General features: G+C 45.7%; 1 long non-coding RNA gene across 2 annotated transcripts in view; it reads left to right on the top strand.

The window, feature by feature from the left end:
• The first annotated feature begins 7551 nt into the window (after positions 1-7551).
• The window catches only part of LOC121159576, a 44460-nt gene continuing 35455 nt past the window's right edge, over positions 7552-16556 (top strand). For both annotated transcript variants that reach the window (XR_005884393.1, XR_005884394.1), the window contains exons 1-3: positions 7552-7710; positions 11791-11951; positions 12732-12781. This is a non-coding gene — a long non-coding RNA (uncharacterized LOC121159576). The remainder of the gene's footprint in view (positions 7711-11790; positions 11952-12731; positions 12782-16556) is intronic.

The raw sequence follows: 16556 nt of genomic DNA, 5'->3' as shown, positions 1-16556 counted from the left end.
GCATGCCAGCAGCCCAGCTCGGTTAGTGCAGACAGCGAAATCAGGTGGAGGCAGGGGAAACTTCCTCTTCAAACGTAGGGAATTATGTGGCCCACACATGGAACCTTCTCTTCAGTGTAGCCAGAATTCCGTGCTGTTTCACAGGCAGTAAGCCTAGGGTCATCTGAAATGCAAAGATTTGAGCAAGTGGAAAAAAGGGAGCTTTTCCCAAGTGCCCACCTGGCCGATCTAGGCCCTTGGGTACGAAGAGGTAATCCAAACTAGCCAGAAACTAGTTGGATTTGAGCAGCAATAACTTTTGTCCTCGTTGCCAACACAACTTGAAAAGTCGGACAGTCTGTCACCAGTGGCGCGAACGTGTTGCTGCAGTACAGCAGGTGGCTTGAAGTTGGTACACGCCTCACCTGCCCTGGTCATGGAGAACTGGTGTTCCTGTCCTAAGTGTTGCCCGGCTCATAGGCCTACCCTGCTTGACTCTGTGGATTTCTTTGCTGACTCTGCCTGCCTGTCAGGGAGAAGACAGACTTCGTCCTCGTGGGCGCCCCAGCACTGGAGCATACCAGGTACAGTTAAGCCTTGGAAGGCAGCATTGCTTGTTTTTAACAACATTCTGAGTCTCTTTGACTGGTAACAGATACATTGGTGAATTTGCTAATTGTTTCCTATAAACCCAGGAATAGGCCATGAATGTTATCGTTTTGTTTAGAAATTGCTATGGTCTAAGTGTTTCCCCAAACCAAGGGTGTTGATACATATCACCAGTGGTGGTTAAGTGCTGAAGCCTCAGGCCTTGTGAATGGGATGAGAGCCCTTTATAAAGAGACTCAATGGGACCAGCATGGTGGCATAACACACTAATCCTCTGCCTGGGAGGAGGAAGATGCTCCCAGCTTCAAACTGTTCCAGCTCTGGCCACTGCAGCCATTTGGGATGTGAACCAGTGGATGGCAGATCTCTCTCTGTCTCTCCCCTATTCCCTCTCTCAAAATAATTCTGACTTTCGAGCAAAATAGATGCATCTTTAGAAAATAAATGAAGAGGGGCATCACAAGACAACAGTCCTCGTTGCACTTCCATGACAATGATGAACTAAACTGTTTGCTGTCTTAGGAGTGATGCTTCATCAGTGTGTGTGCTTCATGCCTTCATCTTGGGTTTTCTGGCCTGCAGGGTAATGAGAAAGAAATTTCTGGAGTTTATTAAATTATCCAGGGCTACCCTCCACCTCCAAGCACTGGGATCCTGTATGGATGTTGGTTCATGTCTCTGCTGCTCTGCCTCCCTTCTAGCTCTCTGCTTGTGGCCTGGAAGAGCAGTAGAGGATGACTCAAAGCCTTGGGACCCTGAACCTGCATGGGAGACTTGGAACAAACTGTTCTTTCCCAGCTTCGGATGGGCCCAGCTCCAGCTGTTGCAGCCACTTGGGGAGTGAACCAGCGGATAGAAGAGCTTTCTCTCTGTCTCTCTGTAAATCTGTCTTTTCAATAAAAATAAATCTTAAAAAAAAAGTTACCCAACCAGTGGCATTTTGTCATAACAGCCTGAACAGAGGAAGGTAGCGATGCAACTCAGGGGAGAAAAAAAAAAGAAAAAGAGCAGGTTCTCATTCATCCAGTATTCGTTGAGTACCCCTCGGCACAAGGACAGAAATGTGGCATTAATCAAAACACACAAAAGAGTCCCTGTGTTCCCAAGTGTGGACTTAGTGGAAAAGATACACAGTAAAGCACATTGTTCAACCAAGGGTATATTGGCACTTCAGGTGATCATGAACTATCAGTGAGCAGCTCAGGGTGGGATGGGGTCTTCTTGGGGAAAGTGCTCAGCGAAGGCCACGATGAGTGCGATTTTCTAATAGAAGCTTTTGTTTTTTCATTCAGAGTATTCTTGAGTACTCATCCATGGAGGAGAGAAGAGGAAGGGGAACAGGTGGGACTAGAGAATTCTACTTGCAAAGCTTTCACAATGGGGAAAGGAGAGTGAGAAAATATAAACGGCCCTACACCACCAGGGGAGTGTGTGATTTTCTTAAAACAAAGTAATATCAATATTTACTGATTATCAGCCATGTGCCAGGCTGTGAGCTAAGCACTTCCCCTGATTTAACTTATTTAACTTTCGCAACCACTGAGAACCTTATTCTTTACTTTCCAAAGCAGACACAAGCTGTGACTCTGAAAGCATATGACATTCATCCAGGAAAACACGGCTAATTCAATAACAGCTGGGGCTAAAACCCAGTTCCCTTCCTCCAAAGCTGTGCTTTTATGGTTTGTTCCAATATAAGACTTTAATTCATTTTGGGCCTGATATGGAAGCCTAGTGGCTAAATTATTGCCGTGTACATGTTGGGACCCCATAAGATCACTGGTTTGATTCCCAGCTGCTCCATTTCCCACCGAGTTCCCTGCTTGTGGCCTGGGAAGGCAGTGGAGGATGACCCAAAACCTTGGGATCCTGCACCCATGTGGGAGACCTGGAAGAAGCTCCTGCTTTGTATCAACTCAGCTCCTACTGTTGCAGCCACTTGAAGAATGAACTACAGATGGAAGACCTTTCTCTCTGTAAATCTGATTTTCCAAAAATAAATAAATGAATAAATAAATCTTCAAAGAAACAAAAGATTTTACTTCATTTTTATTTGAAAGTCAGAATTATACAGAGAGAGAGCTTATATCCACTGGTTCACTCCCATCATGGCTGCAACAGCCAGAGCTGAACCGATCTGAAGGCAGGAACCAGGAGCTTCTTCTGTATTTCCCATGTGGGTTCAAGGGCCCAAGAACCTGGACCATCCTTTGCTGCTTTCTCAGGCCATAGGCAGAGCTGGATCAGAAGTGGAGCAATCAGGACATGAACTGGAGCCCATGTGAGATGCTGGTGCAGAGGTTTAGCTTGCTACGCTACTCTGTTGGCTCCCAAAGCTTTGATGGTGACCACTGTGCCCCGTTGTCTTCTCTAAATGTGATCTATGTCAAAGCAGAGGTTTAACAGAAATATGCACATCTCCTTCTGCTCAGATGGAGAGAATCCGACCAAGGAAGGCTTCTTGAATTACTGGGTCTTAGACCCTGGCCTAGGACTTAAGTTGGGAACATTCAAAGGGGCTCAAGTATAAATAGAACATGGAATGAGCAAAAACTTCAGGCATGTTTGGGGAGGACAAGACATTTGTGCATGACTGGGATTGATGGGTAGATAAATGGAAATAAGCTTGGCCAGAGTTTGTGGTCGACCGGTCATGAAACCTTAAATGCCCAGTAAGGGAGTTTGCACAGCTGCTGTTGAAACTTGTGCTTGGGGAAGAATGACATCAGACAGGGTCTCACCAGGAATAAATAAGTGGACAACTGGGCGAAGGGTGGGTTTATATGGACAATCAAACAGGCCAATTAGGAACCCTGAAAAGGGCAGCAGTGGCAGTGGAGTGGAGAAGCGTGAGATGAAGAGGCCTTTTTGAAGCAGAATTGCTGATGCATCAGAGGGCTGGGTCCACACAGAGAGAGGAAGGAGGGACAGAGAAATCAACCTGGTGGAAGCTTTGGGGATTTTCTATTTCCCTACAATTTACACTTTGTCTCTGCTTTAACATTTATCTTTGATCCCCAGGCGAAAGTCAAATAGGAATTTTATTACAGACTCCTTTGTGAAATTCAGCGAATGCCAGTGGGAGAAGGCTATTTATGAGATGTGAAGCTTCAAAACTCAGCTCCCAATGAAGATCTCATTAGCCTACCATTTGAAAGGTGGCACATTCCAATCAGACTCTGTATGGTTTGATCCCTTTAAAATGGTAGTATTTCAAGAGTGTGGCAGGAAGCCTGAAATTTCAATTAGAAAAACCCGAGATTTTCCTGTTGGAGTAGAGCAGGTGTGAGCTCCCTGTTGCTAGGCAATGGGCCTCTAAAGCACCAGTTTAGTCCTTTTAAATTTTTTCAAAGATTTATTTATTTATTTGAAAAGTGAGACACAGAGAGAATGATCTTTCATTTGCTGATGCACTCCCCAAATGTCTGCAATGGTTATTGCTAAGTCAGTTGTATATAGAGAGGAGGAGGAGAGACAGGAAGATCATCTGTCTGATGATTCACTTGGCAACTGACTGCAGTGGTCAGAGATGTGCCGATCCAAACCCAGGAGCCAGGAGTTCTTCCAGGTCTTCCATGTGTGTGCAGGATCCCAAGGCTTTGGGCTGTCTTTGACTGCCCTCCCTGGCCACAAGGAGGGAGCTGGATGGTTGGTGGAGCTGATGGGATTAGAACCTACATCCATATGGGATCCCAGTGCGTTCAAGGTGAGGACCTTAGCTGATAGGGCGTTTGTGCCGGGCCTGTCTTTTCTATCTTGGTGAAATGCACCATTGCTCAACATCTGCAGTTTGTAAAGTATTTCTCATGTCTTTTTTGTTCTAAAGACTCTTATTTTATTTATTTTAAAAATTTATTTATTTTATTGGAAAGGCAGATGTACAGAGAGGAGAGACAGAGAGGAAGATCTTCTGTCCAATGATTCACTCCCCAAGTAACCGCAACGGCTGGTGCTGTGCCACAAGCAGGGAGCTGGATGGAAAGTGGAGCTGCTGGGATTAGAACCAGCGCCCATATGGAATCCTAGAGCGTTCAAGGGGAGGACCTTAACCTCCAAGGTGAAGACATTACGCTATTGTGCCGGGCCCAACTCTTATTTTTAAAATTTTATTTTATTTAGTTGAAAGGCAGAGTGACAGAGAGTGAGGAAAAATTTCCATCCTTGGTTAATTTCCAAATCCCACAATAGGTGGACCACACTGAAACCACGAGCATGGAGCACCCCTTGCGTCTCCTATACCAAAGGCAGGCACCCAAGTACTTGGACCATGTTTCCACTGTCTTCCTAGGTACATTTGCAGTGAACTGGATTAGAAATAGAACAGCTGGGACTCAAACTCGTGCCCTTTATTGGCATGCCAGCACTGCAAGTGGCCATTTGACCTCCTTCCCACAACACTGGCTCCACTATTTCATGTTTATAAAAATACACAGCTGCTGTTCAACACTGGTGCATCTTAAGGGAGCATGCGTGCACTCTAACGTGCTCAGGATGGAAGCTCTGCAGAAACAACACTACAGCTTGTTGAGTTCCTGGTCCATCCTCGACATCTAGAGTTTGGAACAGAATAGGTGCTTACTGAATATTTGTTTGGTGAGTAAATGAATGATATGGATCCTTAGGGATCACTTATCCTTTTTAAGGTACTGAAAAAATACTTTTTACATATTTTCTACTCTCCACAAATGGATTGCTCCCTCTACTCTATTTATCTTTCCAGTGTGCTTAATACATTTAAAATGACTCCTTTGTTAAATTTAAGTTCTGTGAACTCTCCAGACTGCCACTCCCTGTATTATTATGTCTATTTATATTCCCTTTAATCTAACCAGGAAGAGAGCCCTCCAAAATCTATAATAACCGATAAGACTGTTCACGAAGCAATCTAAAGGCACAAACCATGATGCTGAGCAGTCATCTTTGAATGAATGAATGCCAGTCCTGGGCTGTGACACCTGAGGAAAGTGTTGAGAAAAATCTAGAAGAATCAAGCCTGTAGTTTTATCTGAGATTATCTTTTAAAAGACTGCTGGGTGGGTGGCAACTGCGATAAAACTGAGTTCTCTTGCCTGCAAGAAGTTAAAATTACTCAAGAAATTATAAAAACGATTTTATATAGTTTTAGTTCCATTTTTCTTTAGGCATAACGAATTAAAAGGAATAAAGTGTTGTGATTAAAAGAAAGTGTGTCAACACACACACGGGTACACAAACACTGATGCTGCCTGATCCTCAGACTAATCGTTACTCCTGAGGCCGGGACTTGCACAGATGCTTTTTAATGCTACCTAAAGGCTGTTAAGGTGCGCGCAGGCTCGAGAAGGATTGCTTTGAAGGTACTGAAGCTTCTCTGGGCAACCGAAGTAGCCTCTGGGTGACCGATGGATAAAGGAGCTTGATTTTGCTTTGAACTGTCTGTTAGATGTTGAGGGGAAATGATGTATGGACGTGTCCCGGGTCCAGAGTTGTGCTTACGGATGAAAACAGGGAGGCATTATGAAGCAATGCCTTCATCATGGCTGCATTTCCATGGGAGTCATTTGAGGAACAGCACTGTTGAACTCAGCGCTTGCTTATTTTATTAACGCCTGAGCTGCCTGTCTGTGCAAGATAATGGGTTTGCATTCAGCCACTCTAGGCACAGTGGGTTCCAGGAGACAATCCCCTCCTCCAACATATTTACATTGAGATAGTGAAGGCCTGGCTTGGGGTCCTAATTACAGTAATAAGCGAGCATCCTTCACAGTAAACTGCAGGCTGGATCATAATTAATGAGCTAAATTCCTTTCCAGCAGAGTCTGCCTGCCATGGCAGAGGGACGCCTATCCATCAAGCTTGTTCAAGATGGAGGGGCCTGCAGAATGTGCGCTCTTAACGCCATTTGAGGTCTTTTATCAGTGGCTCTCAGAGCACTTTATAAACATTCGCTCTTGCTGCACTTTCAGGAAAGTTCCTGATAACAGGCTGCAGGTAGGTAAGCCAGGTTGAGCCTCGCATCATCCAGAGGGATCCGGCTCAGCTGCAGCTGGCAGAGGAGCCCCAGACCCCTCAGGCTCTGCTCCTAGGCTGGCTGAAGGAAGCCGCTGTGGGCAGGGTAGTGTTTCCAGTCTCCTTTCTGACTGTGTTGGGACTGGAGGCAAGTCTAAGACTCTAGCATCTTGCCTGAGAAACAAGGAGGAGTTCTTATTCCAGTTGCAGGCCAGTGGGTGCCTTTGGGGGGCTCCTCCTACTCCTTCTAGCCCTGACCTGTGGTTCCCCACCAGGCAATGCGGCGAGGCCTGTGGAGCTGCCACACCTGGGCTTCAAGTCCAGCTGCGCAGCCTGATGGATGGATCAGCTTCCCTATTGTGCTCTCCCCAGGTCCACACCTGATGCCTGTCATCCTACTGATCCCACTGAGTTGAGGCAAAGGTTAAAAGGTAAAGGAAGCTTAGTCCTCCTTGCACCTGACACACTGTGCTATCAGCTTTGGAAAGCGTCCAGACATACTTCTGAGTGTTACTGTTAAGTAATAGGCCCCTTTGGTGCCTATTTCTGTCTAGGAACCCCTCATTGTCCTTAGTCTCTTAGGGCCGTGCTAACAAGGTAACGCAGACTGGGTGGCTTCCAAGAACTTCAGTTGCTTGTCCCACAATTTTGGAAGTCAAAAGTATGAAATCAGATCTTCTGATGTTTCCCACAAGAATCCATCCCATGTTTCTCTTCCAGCTTCTGGGAGCTTTTGGCAAGCCTCCATTTTCCCTGCCTTATAGACTTCTACCTTTTAAAAAAGAAAATTTTAAATTTATTCATCTGAGAGGCAGAGAAAATGAGCATTTTCATCTGCTGATTCACTCCCCACGTTCCTGCAGTGGCTGGGTCTGGGCTGGAGCCTGCAGAGGCTGGGTCTGGGCCGGAGCCTGCAGTGGCTGGGTCTGGGCCAGAGCCTGCAGTGGCTGGGTCTGGGCTGGAGCCAGAAAGTCAGTTGACATCTCGCTGTAGCTATCAGGAGCCATGCTACTTGCGCCACCACTGCTGCCTTCCACACAGAGTCTGTGTTAGCAGGAAGCTGGAGCCAGGAACTAGAGCCGAGTCTTGGATCTGAGTGTCTCGTTGAGGGATGGCTCTATCTCAGCCACTAGGGTAAGTGCCTGCTCCTTTGCTTTCATCTTCGCATGGCCTGCATGGGCTGTTTTCCTGGTGTGTCTCTGGTTCTAAGTGTTTCTTATCTTACAACACCAGTCACTGTATTGGGACACCCCTTACCCCACTCTTCATGTCAACTTGGTTACAGCTGCAAAGACCCTCTATTCAAATAAGATCACATTCACAGGAATCCAGGGCTGGAGCAGTATTCTGGAGGAGCGTAATTCAACCCCTAGCACCCTTAGGAGCCTTCAGTTATAGCAAAGCCAATTTAACAGCCTATATTGTGGGTTTGCTTCTGTGAATTTTATTGCCATCAACCCTAGTTGGCTGGGAAGGATGATGCAGCTTTCATCCGTATGCTCTGGGGAAACCAAGTGTGTGTGCGTGGAAAGGGCTCTGAACGCCCGGCTCAGCCTTGAACAGGCTCTGGAGGGAGCAACAGGAGACTTCCTTTATTAGCCTCTGCTGGCCAGCCCTGGCAGACTGCCTCACTGCTCCTTCGTCGGTGCTTTGGGCATTAAAATCGATGCCTTATCACTTAACAACAGATGCTGTTCTTGGGGCTTCTTGGAGGTAACTTATCATTTGCTGATATTAAATAGACATTTTTATAGCAAACACAATTCAAATGCTTCAAAAGCAAACTTGCAAGAACATACTCAGCATGAAGTTTCCACATACTCCTGAAATAGTTTTATTACCAGTGGATATCAATTCACTTGAATATTCACATACTTTTTTTCTAACACACAGATGAGGTCATCCTGGAACTATTTCCTTTTTTTTTTTAAACAAATTATTAAGCTTATCAATGGCCTTCCAGATAGGAAGAACATTATGAAGTTTTCTAATGGCCTGAGAAAGTTCTAATTGATAGGCCTATAACTGATGGGAAGTGAGCCGAGAGAGGGAGATGTGTGAACATTCTGATTTGAGTATTGGATGGTCACTTTTGTCATTTCAACAATGCCAAATTAGAAAGGGGAATGGTGTGTGTGTGTGTGTGTGTGTGTGTGTGTGTGTGTGTGTGAGATAGGGAGGCACCAAAGTAAACTTTTACCTTCCAGCACATCCACCCTTTTAGATGGAGGCAGCTAAGAGGCCAGTGGTGATGCTTCTAACACTGTAGAGAGCTCTCCCGAAATGTTGACTTAGGCCTCAACAGCATGCCATCAGGTGCCAGAGGACCAAGAATGGCTACAGACCCTCAAAGTGCACAGAGGAGGGCTAAATCTGAGTCCAGCAGGGAATTGTTGGTAGTTTGAGCCACAAAACCTTACTACACACCCGGAACACACGCAGGAGATTTATTGTCAGAGCCATGAATCATCTGGCAAGGCCACCTCTCAGAGAACAAAAAGGGTAGTGGCTCATTAAAAGATGGGAGGTGCTTTTATCTCCTAAGCAGAGAACAGCGAAGTGGGTACAATGAGGGGACTCAACAGGAGTGGTACCAGAGGGAAAGTTGCCCTTTTTCTTTGAAGAGACCCTGTCTCACTGAATGTATACCTAAAATTTTTGTGTGGTGATGAGGGAAAGCGATCTGAACTCCATTGCAAGGGGCAGGGGCAGTGAGACTCAGGTCCTCAGATGGCAGTACAAAATGGTTTGACCAGGACAACTACTCTGGGCATGTCCCATTAGGGATGAGGGAGTGAGTGCAGACATGGGCACTCATTCGCAGAAGATGAGCAGCTGCAAAGAAACTTGGAAGGATGGATGGGGAAAGGCGAGATGGACAGGTGGGAGCGGGTCAGGAGCCAACTGTGCAGGACAGGGACCCTGTTTCGTGGAAGGAGCCGATACTTACCAGGACACTACAGCCGGGTAAGATCTCAAATGCAATCCTTGAATTGCAGAAGAGGAGTGGTTGGTGGGGTGGAGGGGATGAAAGTCTGAAGGAAGTGATTTTTCTTTTGATTTTTAAAAACATGTCTTTATTTGAAAGGCAGAGTTGCAGGCGGGGGGGGGGGGAGGGGAGAGACAAAGCCCTTCCACCTGCTGTTTCATTCCCAATTGATCACGAGGCCAGAGCTGGGCCAGGCGGATGCCAGGAGTGAGGGACTGCATCTGGGTCTCTGTTGCTGCTCTCCCAGGTGCATTAGCAGGGAGCTGGATTGGAAGCAGAGCAGCTGGGACTCAAACTGGTACAGGTATGGGACTTCTGAAGGTAGAGATTGAACAATGAAAAAATAATAATACACAGTATGGTAAATTCTTGGGGAAAGCATGTCTGGAAAGGACACAGAGGGAGAGGTGTAGCTGGAAGCAGATGTGGAATTTTCCCTCACATGGTGAGGTTGAAGCATTTTCTTGCACAGCTGGGAAGGAAGAGGGGCTCAAAGGAGGGGAGAGGCGGGATGGTGAGTGGAGTATAGTCCCTGACAAGGTACAGCTGATGCACTCCAGAGCCTTGCACTAAAAAAGGCAATTTCCTGGTTTTAGCAAAAGACATCTTCCTGTTGAGCGTCAGCCTGCCAACTCTCCTGCTCCCCAGCCTCACTTCTGGAGTCACCTGTGTCTGAGAAGAGGCCTCTCCTCCCCATATTTCCATTCTTCCATTCTCAACCTGTTACAGTCTATTGCCTCCCTTCCCATGCACAGGTAACTCCAGTTAACAAAGGGATACCTGAGCTGCTGTGCCACTAGCCAGGTCTTTACTAAACACTGCCCCCTACCCAGAAATCCCCCATGTGTCTCTGCTTCCCATGCTAAATATGATCTCTGCAGGTCCTTTTTTTTTTCTTTTTTAAAGATTTATTTATTTTTATTTAAAGGTCAGATTTAGAGCCTGGTGGGATGGAGCAGTGGCTAAATCCTTACATGCACTGGGATCCCATATGGGCACTGGTTTGTGTCCTGATTTCTCCATTCCCCATCCAGCTCTCTGCCTGTGGCCTGGGAAAGCAGCTGAGGACAGCCCAAAGCCTTGGGATGCTGTACCCACATGGGAGACCCAAAAGAAGCTGCTGGCTTCAGATCAGCTCAGCTCTGGCTGTTGTGTACACTTGGGGAGTGAACTAATGGATGTAAGATCTTTCTGTCTCTCCTTCTTGCTGTAAATCTGATTTTTCCAAAATAAATAGAATAAAATAAAAACATACATTTTTTAAAAGGTAGATTTACAGAGGGAAGGAGAGCTAGAAAGAGATGGTCTTCTATCTGCTGGTTCACTCCCAAATCTGATCAGATCAGCTGATCTGATCTGAAGCCAAGAGTTGGGAGACTCTTCCTGGTCTCGTTTGGGGCTCTAGGACAAAGAGGTCACTGGGTCACATGAGGTGAACAAGATGGCAACCAGACCAAGGGAAGAGCCCTGAGCATGAGCCGGGGAGGGGATCAAGTTGTTTTAAAGAGGACTGTTTGGCCAGGGGCCATTTCTGTGCTCGTGAACGCTGCATGCTCACCTGCCCCTGGCCTATGGGAGGTGGCTTCCGCAGTAATGCTGATGATGTATAGAATGCATGCACTCCTGACCCTAGTTACAATGTGTCCTTAGTACTGCTCCTTTCCTGGAATACCCAGCCTGAGGCTGCTCGCTTTTCCTACATAAGAGTGTGTGTTTCCCAAATAAATCAGAACTGCTCGGACAAAACCCCTGCCACATCTGTTTGTCTCTTGCATGCCAGAAAGCTGGATGGCGGGCAGTCGGCTCACCCCCTCCAACAATGGGGCAATAGAGGATCGAATCTGTGGAGGGGATCCCCACAGTCTCCCACTTGGGTTCAGGGGCCCAAAGACTTGGGCTATCCTTTGCTGCTTTTCCAGGCCATAAGCGAAGAAGGGGATTAGAAGTGGAACAGCCAAGACATGAGTTGGTGTCCATATGGAATGCTGGTGCCACAGGGTGGAGGATTAGCCTGTTGAGCCATGATGCCAACCCTGCAGGTTACTTTTCAATGTCCTTGTGATTAGATTCGTGGTTAGCCTTCCAGCCAGTCTTTGGGTCTGGTGTTTACCTTTCTTTCCCTGTGAGTATACTCAGTTCTTTCCAGAAGCCGTGCTTATCCTTCCCTTCCTTGGTTCCATTCGTGCTGCACTCCTACATTGAGATAACCTGCCTTGTGTCTCCAGCCTGAACAAGCCCTGTACATACTAAATGGAGCAACAGGTGAAATCCACACCCTGCTTCATTCCGACTTTGATGGAGTTGTCTCCGCTGCTTGCACCACCTTCTCCTCTCTGGTTTTCTGTTCTACTCGGCACCGTGCAAGTGAATTCTTGGTTTCCTATTGGTGAGCGCCTCTGCTCTGTCTGTGGGTTAGAGCATGGGCATCCTGGAGTGCATGTCCCCACGACTGATGCCTTCTCTGCATTCTTTGCCTAGAAGAGGGATGTCTTCACTCTTAGAAAAACTGAGGGAGCGGTGAGCCCCGATGCAGGCAGATGTCTCCTGGAAACATGGAAACAGGTTGCTTTATCCTAAGCAGACCTGCAATTGGCAGGAGACTGGGGCTGGAGAGGGTTGTTCAGGCCTATGTCAGCCCAGAGAGGAGACTAGGTTTGCTTAAGATCATGCGGAGTGAAGTTTTGGACTCTGTGCTCGCAACTTTGGGCCCGATCCTTCTCTCCTTTATCACACGGGTGACTACTTTGTGATGTCAGCAGGTTCAGTGTGCCTTTGCTTTGATTTGAAGTGGCAATGCACACCTTTGATTTTTGTTTTTTCTCTAGCCATGTGACCCTCCCCAGTCCTAGCTATTGTCCCCTTTCTTCAGGGATTGGACAGCATAGGTCAGAAGGGGCTCCTGGCATTCCCAGGTCCTTCTTGAATGCTGCTATGATTGGGCAGCTCAGACATCAAAGAGGAAGCTGACCCTACATTATCACTTTATTAATACTGCCAAGTAAGTTATCGACTTGTTTTCAGTTAGAGGAATATGGTGAGCAGTGATAATATAAGTCAAGGATCATTAGCTAATCAGAATGTATTTGAATAAAATGTTGAGATGAATACCTGTTGCTCATGTTACAAGATTAAGCTTATCACTCTTTGGAACCTGGTTGCTTTACAGAGAGAGAACATAGCTCATCCACAGCCACCTGCCTTGGGAGATGCTGCCTGGTAAGTTTGTGGTTGACTACACAAACCTCAGTTACTCCCATAGCTCACAATGTTTGCTCAATGATTTGGCAACATAGAAGGGTGACAGAAGTTTCCATTGTGGTTACAATGAAAGACACAAAAGCAGACACAAACCTCTGGAAGTATGCAAAGCTAAGTCAAATTTGACTAATTCCTTTGAACAAATGAGGATATCCTTATTTTCATACTGTTTCATTTTCCATGAAACTCATGTTTTAGATTTTGCAACATTCTCAATCACTGGAGTGTCATCGCTACTTTAAAACAGATCCACATCTGAATCATTATAATTTGTTTTCTAAAGTAACCTTGCAAATCGTTTAAGTAAGCAAAATTCTCCAGTCATCCTGTGAAAAAGAAGTTACCCCTAGGAGACAGACATCTTGCTGTGAAATAACTAATTCAGGTTTCTCTTCTGGTTGGATGACATCACTGTATATGGCATTAGTTAATAAATGTGCAAATTCTTAAGTGCTTTACTTCCAATCCTCTCTTTTTCGTTATCATAAAATCCTGGTTTCCCCATAGAAAATTGTCAAAAATTCTATTGCTATTGACAACATTCCCTCAAATTATAACTCATAAACCACACCTTCTCATCCCATCACCAATAAATTTGATGCTGCAAATTATATGTAAGCTATAATTCATTCTAGAAATTATCATCACAAAGTGGCTGGCATAAAGCTAGCTGTATTTTCCCGTGGGCACCGTGCCCTCATTGGGAGCGGTATTTGTGATCCAGAATGCATGCAACAACAGATAAATAATGCAGATGTGAAATATGTGCCATAAAATCAAATACACAAAGGCGATCCATCCCTTCAATTAATTGAAACAGTTATGCCTGTAAATTGGGCATAAGGGCACCATGCACGTTGTCCTAAGGAGTCTCGGTAGGCTCTTCAAGTGCGTGAATAGCTTATAAAAATTACGAGTGGCCACATCACACGTGACCTAAAATAAGACCTGAAATTCACTTTATAGCATAAGTTAGCAATAGCCTTGTGCATCTTTTGTGGTCTCATTTCGCGCTTTTTAAAAAAAATTTATTTATTTTTATTGCAAAGTCAGATATACAGAGTGGAGGAGAGACAGAGAGGAAGATCTTCCGTCTGATGATTCACTCCCCAAGTGACTGCAACGGCCAGAGCTGAGATGATCCAAAGCCAGGAGCCCGGAGCATCTTCTGGGTCTCCCATGTGGGTGCATGTTCCCAACGCTTTGGGTTATCCTTGACTTCTTTCCCACAAGCTGGGAACTGGATGAGAGCAGGGATGCCGGGATTAGAACTGGCACCTATATGGGATCCTGGTGCATTCAAGACGAGGACTTTAGCAGCTAGGCCACTGCACCGGGCCTTTGCTTTCTTTCTTTCTTTCTTTTTTTTTTTTTTAATCATTGGCATATATGCACCAAAAGTCCTGTTCATGGTAGCACTAATCATTAAAACTGGAATTTCCCAAATGTCGATGAACAGTAGAATAGGGTGAATAAGCTGTAACACAGTCACACAAGAATAGTAATTAGACAGTGATTAGAATGACTCAGCTACAACTTCATAGAAAAACATGGGAATCTCACAAATGGAACATTAAGCAAAGAAGGTGAGGCTCTAATATTCAATGCCCTGTCATTCCATTTATGTAAATTTCAAAAAAAAACCCAACCTCTAATCTGGTATTTGAAGTCAGGACATTGATTACCTTTGGTGAAGGTTGGGGAAATGTTTGAGAATTGGGAAAAGGGAACTTTCGGGGTGCTGGCATTGTTCTCTTTCTTGGTTTAGGTCCTGGTTATGTGACTGTGTTCACTTTGTGAAATGCTTCATGTATTTCTATTGTTTGTTTGAGAGGAAGCGATACAGGCAGAGCTTGCATCTGTTGATTGGCTCACTCTGAAATGCCCACAGTGCTGGGACTGGGCTGAAACGCAATCCAGTTTCCCTGTGTGGGTGGTGTGTATTCTGTGTGTTTTATCATACTATGAAAACCATGTCCTTGTTGGTCAATATCTCCACTACAAATCCACTAAGACCATTTCAGGAAATCAGACTTGGATGGTACGAATGACATCAGCAATGAGACTTGGTGAGGGAAGACCTGGACTGGGAGGTCACTCGAGTCAAAGCCATTTACTTCCTAAGGGCAAGGCAATGTACAAGGTGGAGCTTTCATCCCAGCTGAAATCTGGGGACCTCAAATTCCTTAGCCTTAAAAAATTGTCTATGGGCCTGGTGCAGTAGTCCAGTGGCTAAAATCCTTGCCTTACATGCCAGGATCCAAAATGTCCCAGTTGCCCTATTTCCCATACAGCTCCCTGCTTGTGGCCTGGGAAAGCAGTCGAGGATGGCCTTGCACGCATATGTGAGACCTGAAAGAAGCTCCTGGCTCCTGGCTTCAGATCAGCTCAGCTCTGGCCATTGTGGCCACTTGGGGATGAATCAGTGGACGGATCTTCCTCTCTCTCTCTCTCTCTCTTTCTCTCTGTAAATCTGTCTTTCCAATTAAAAAAAAATAAGTAAATTAAAAACCTATCTATGTATTGATCTACCTATCTAGGCACACAGCCAAATGAAGATCTTCCATCTTCATTTCCATCTATTGATTTGTTCCCCAAAGGTCTGTAACAACCAGGCAGGCACCAGGTAGGAACCCGAAGCTGGGGTTCCTATTTGAGTGGCAAGGGTCCAGGTACTTAAGCTGACACTGCTACCACGCAGTGTGCACATCAGCAGACGAGATGGAATACAGAGCAGAGCCACGTGTTGTGCCCAGGCATTTTGTACCTGGGATACAGGTGTCTCAGTGATATCCTCTCTGCCGTGCTAAACGCCCTCATCACCAGCCCTTAGTTTATTTTTTCAAGATTTATTTTTATTTGAAAGGCAGATTTAACAGAGATGGAAAAAAACAGGGAAAGATCTTCCATTTCTTGGGTTCACTCTCTCCAAATATGTGCAACAGCTGGAGCTGAGCCAACCGAAGCCAGAAGCTTCTTCCAAGTCTCTCATGTAGGATAAGGTCCGAAGGCTTTGGTTCATCCTCAACTGCTTTCCCAGGCTACGGAGCTGGATGGGAAGTGGAGCTGCTGTGTCAATATGGGATGCTGGCACTTGAAGGGGGCAGAATTAGCCAGTCAGCCATTGTGCTAGGCCCTAGTGCTTAACTTCTGCGTGAAATGCTGAAGCACTGCTCTCCGGCTCTAAACCTCTGTGGTGGAAAAATTAAACAACAAACCCGAAGCAGACCCAGCTATGTTATAGAACCTTCGTGCCCTGCTGGTTGTTGGGGACAGAATGATGTCAGACTGGAGTAGATGTCTGTCTGGGATGCTCACGCCCCATATTGGAAAGCCAGATTGAGTTCTAGCTGTTGTGATTTCTATCCAGCCCCTGCTAATGTGCGTGCAGAGGTTAGACCCCTGTCATTCACGTGGGAGATCTGGAGCAAGCTTCAGGCTCCTGCTTTTGATCTCTTGTGGGCATTTTGGAAGTGAATCCGTAAAGGGAAAATATCTCTCTTTCTCAGCCTTCAAATAAAAACAAATAAATAAACCTTTTAAAAAAATGGTACCAGACTGAATCAGATCAAACTCCCATGTCCCACTGCATAGCAATTCATTACAGGTGAGTTAAACATTGGATATGAAAGGCAAAGCCATAAAACTTCTAGAGGACAAGCAGGGGACTATTTAATGAACTTGTTACAAGGAAAGATTTCTTAGAAAAGATAAGGATCAGATTCTGGTGAGG

This window comes from Ochotona curzoniae, unplaced genomic scaffold, assembly GCF_017591425.1.
Source record: "Ochotona curzoniae isolate NIBS_2020 unplaced genomic scaffold, NIBS_Ocur_1.0 contig_43, whole genome shotgun sequence".
NCBI classification, from domain to species: domain Eukaryota; kingdom Metazoa; phylum Chordata; class Mammalia; order Lagomorpha; family Ochotonidae; genus Ochotona; species Ochotona curzoniae.
This window is presented reverse-complemented; position numbering and strand designations above follow the sequence as displayed.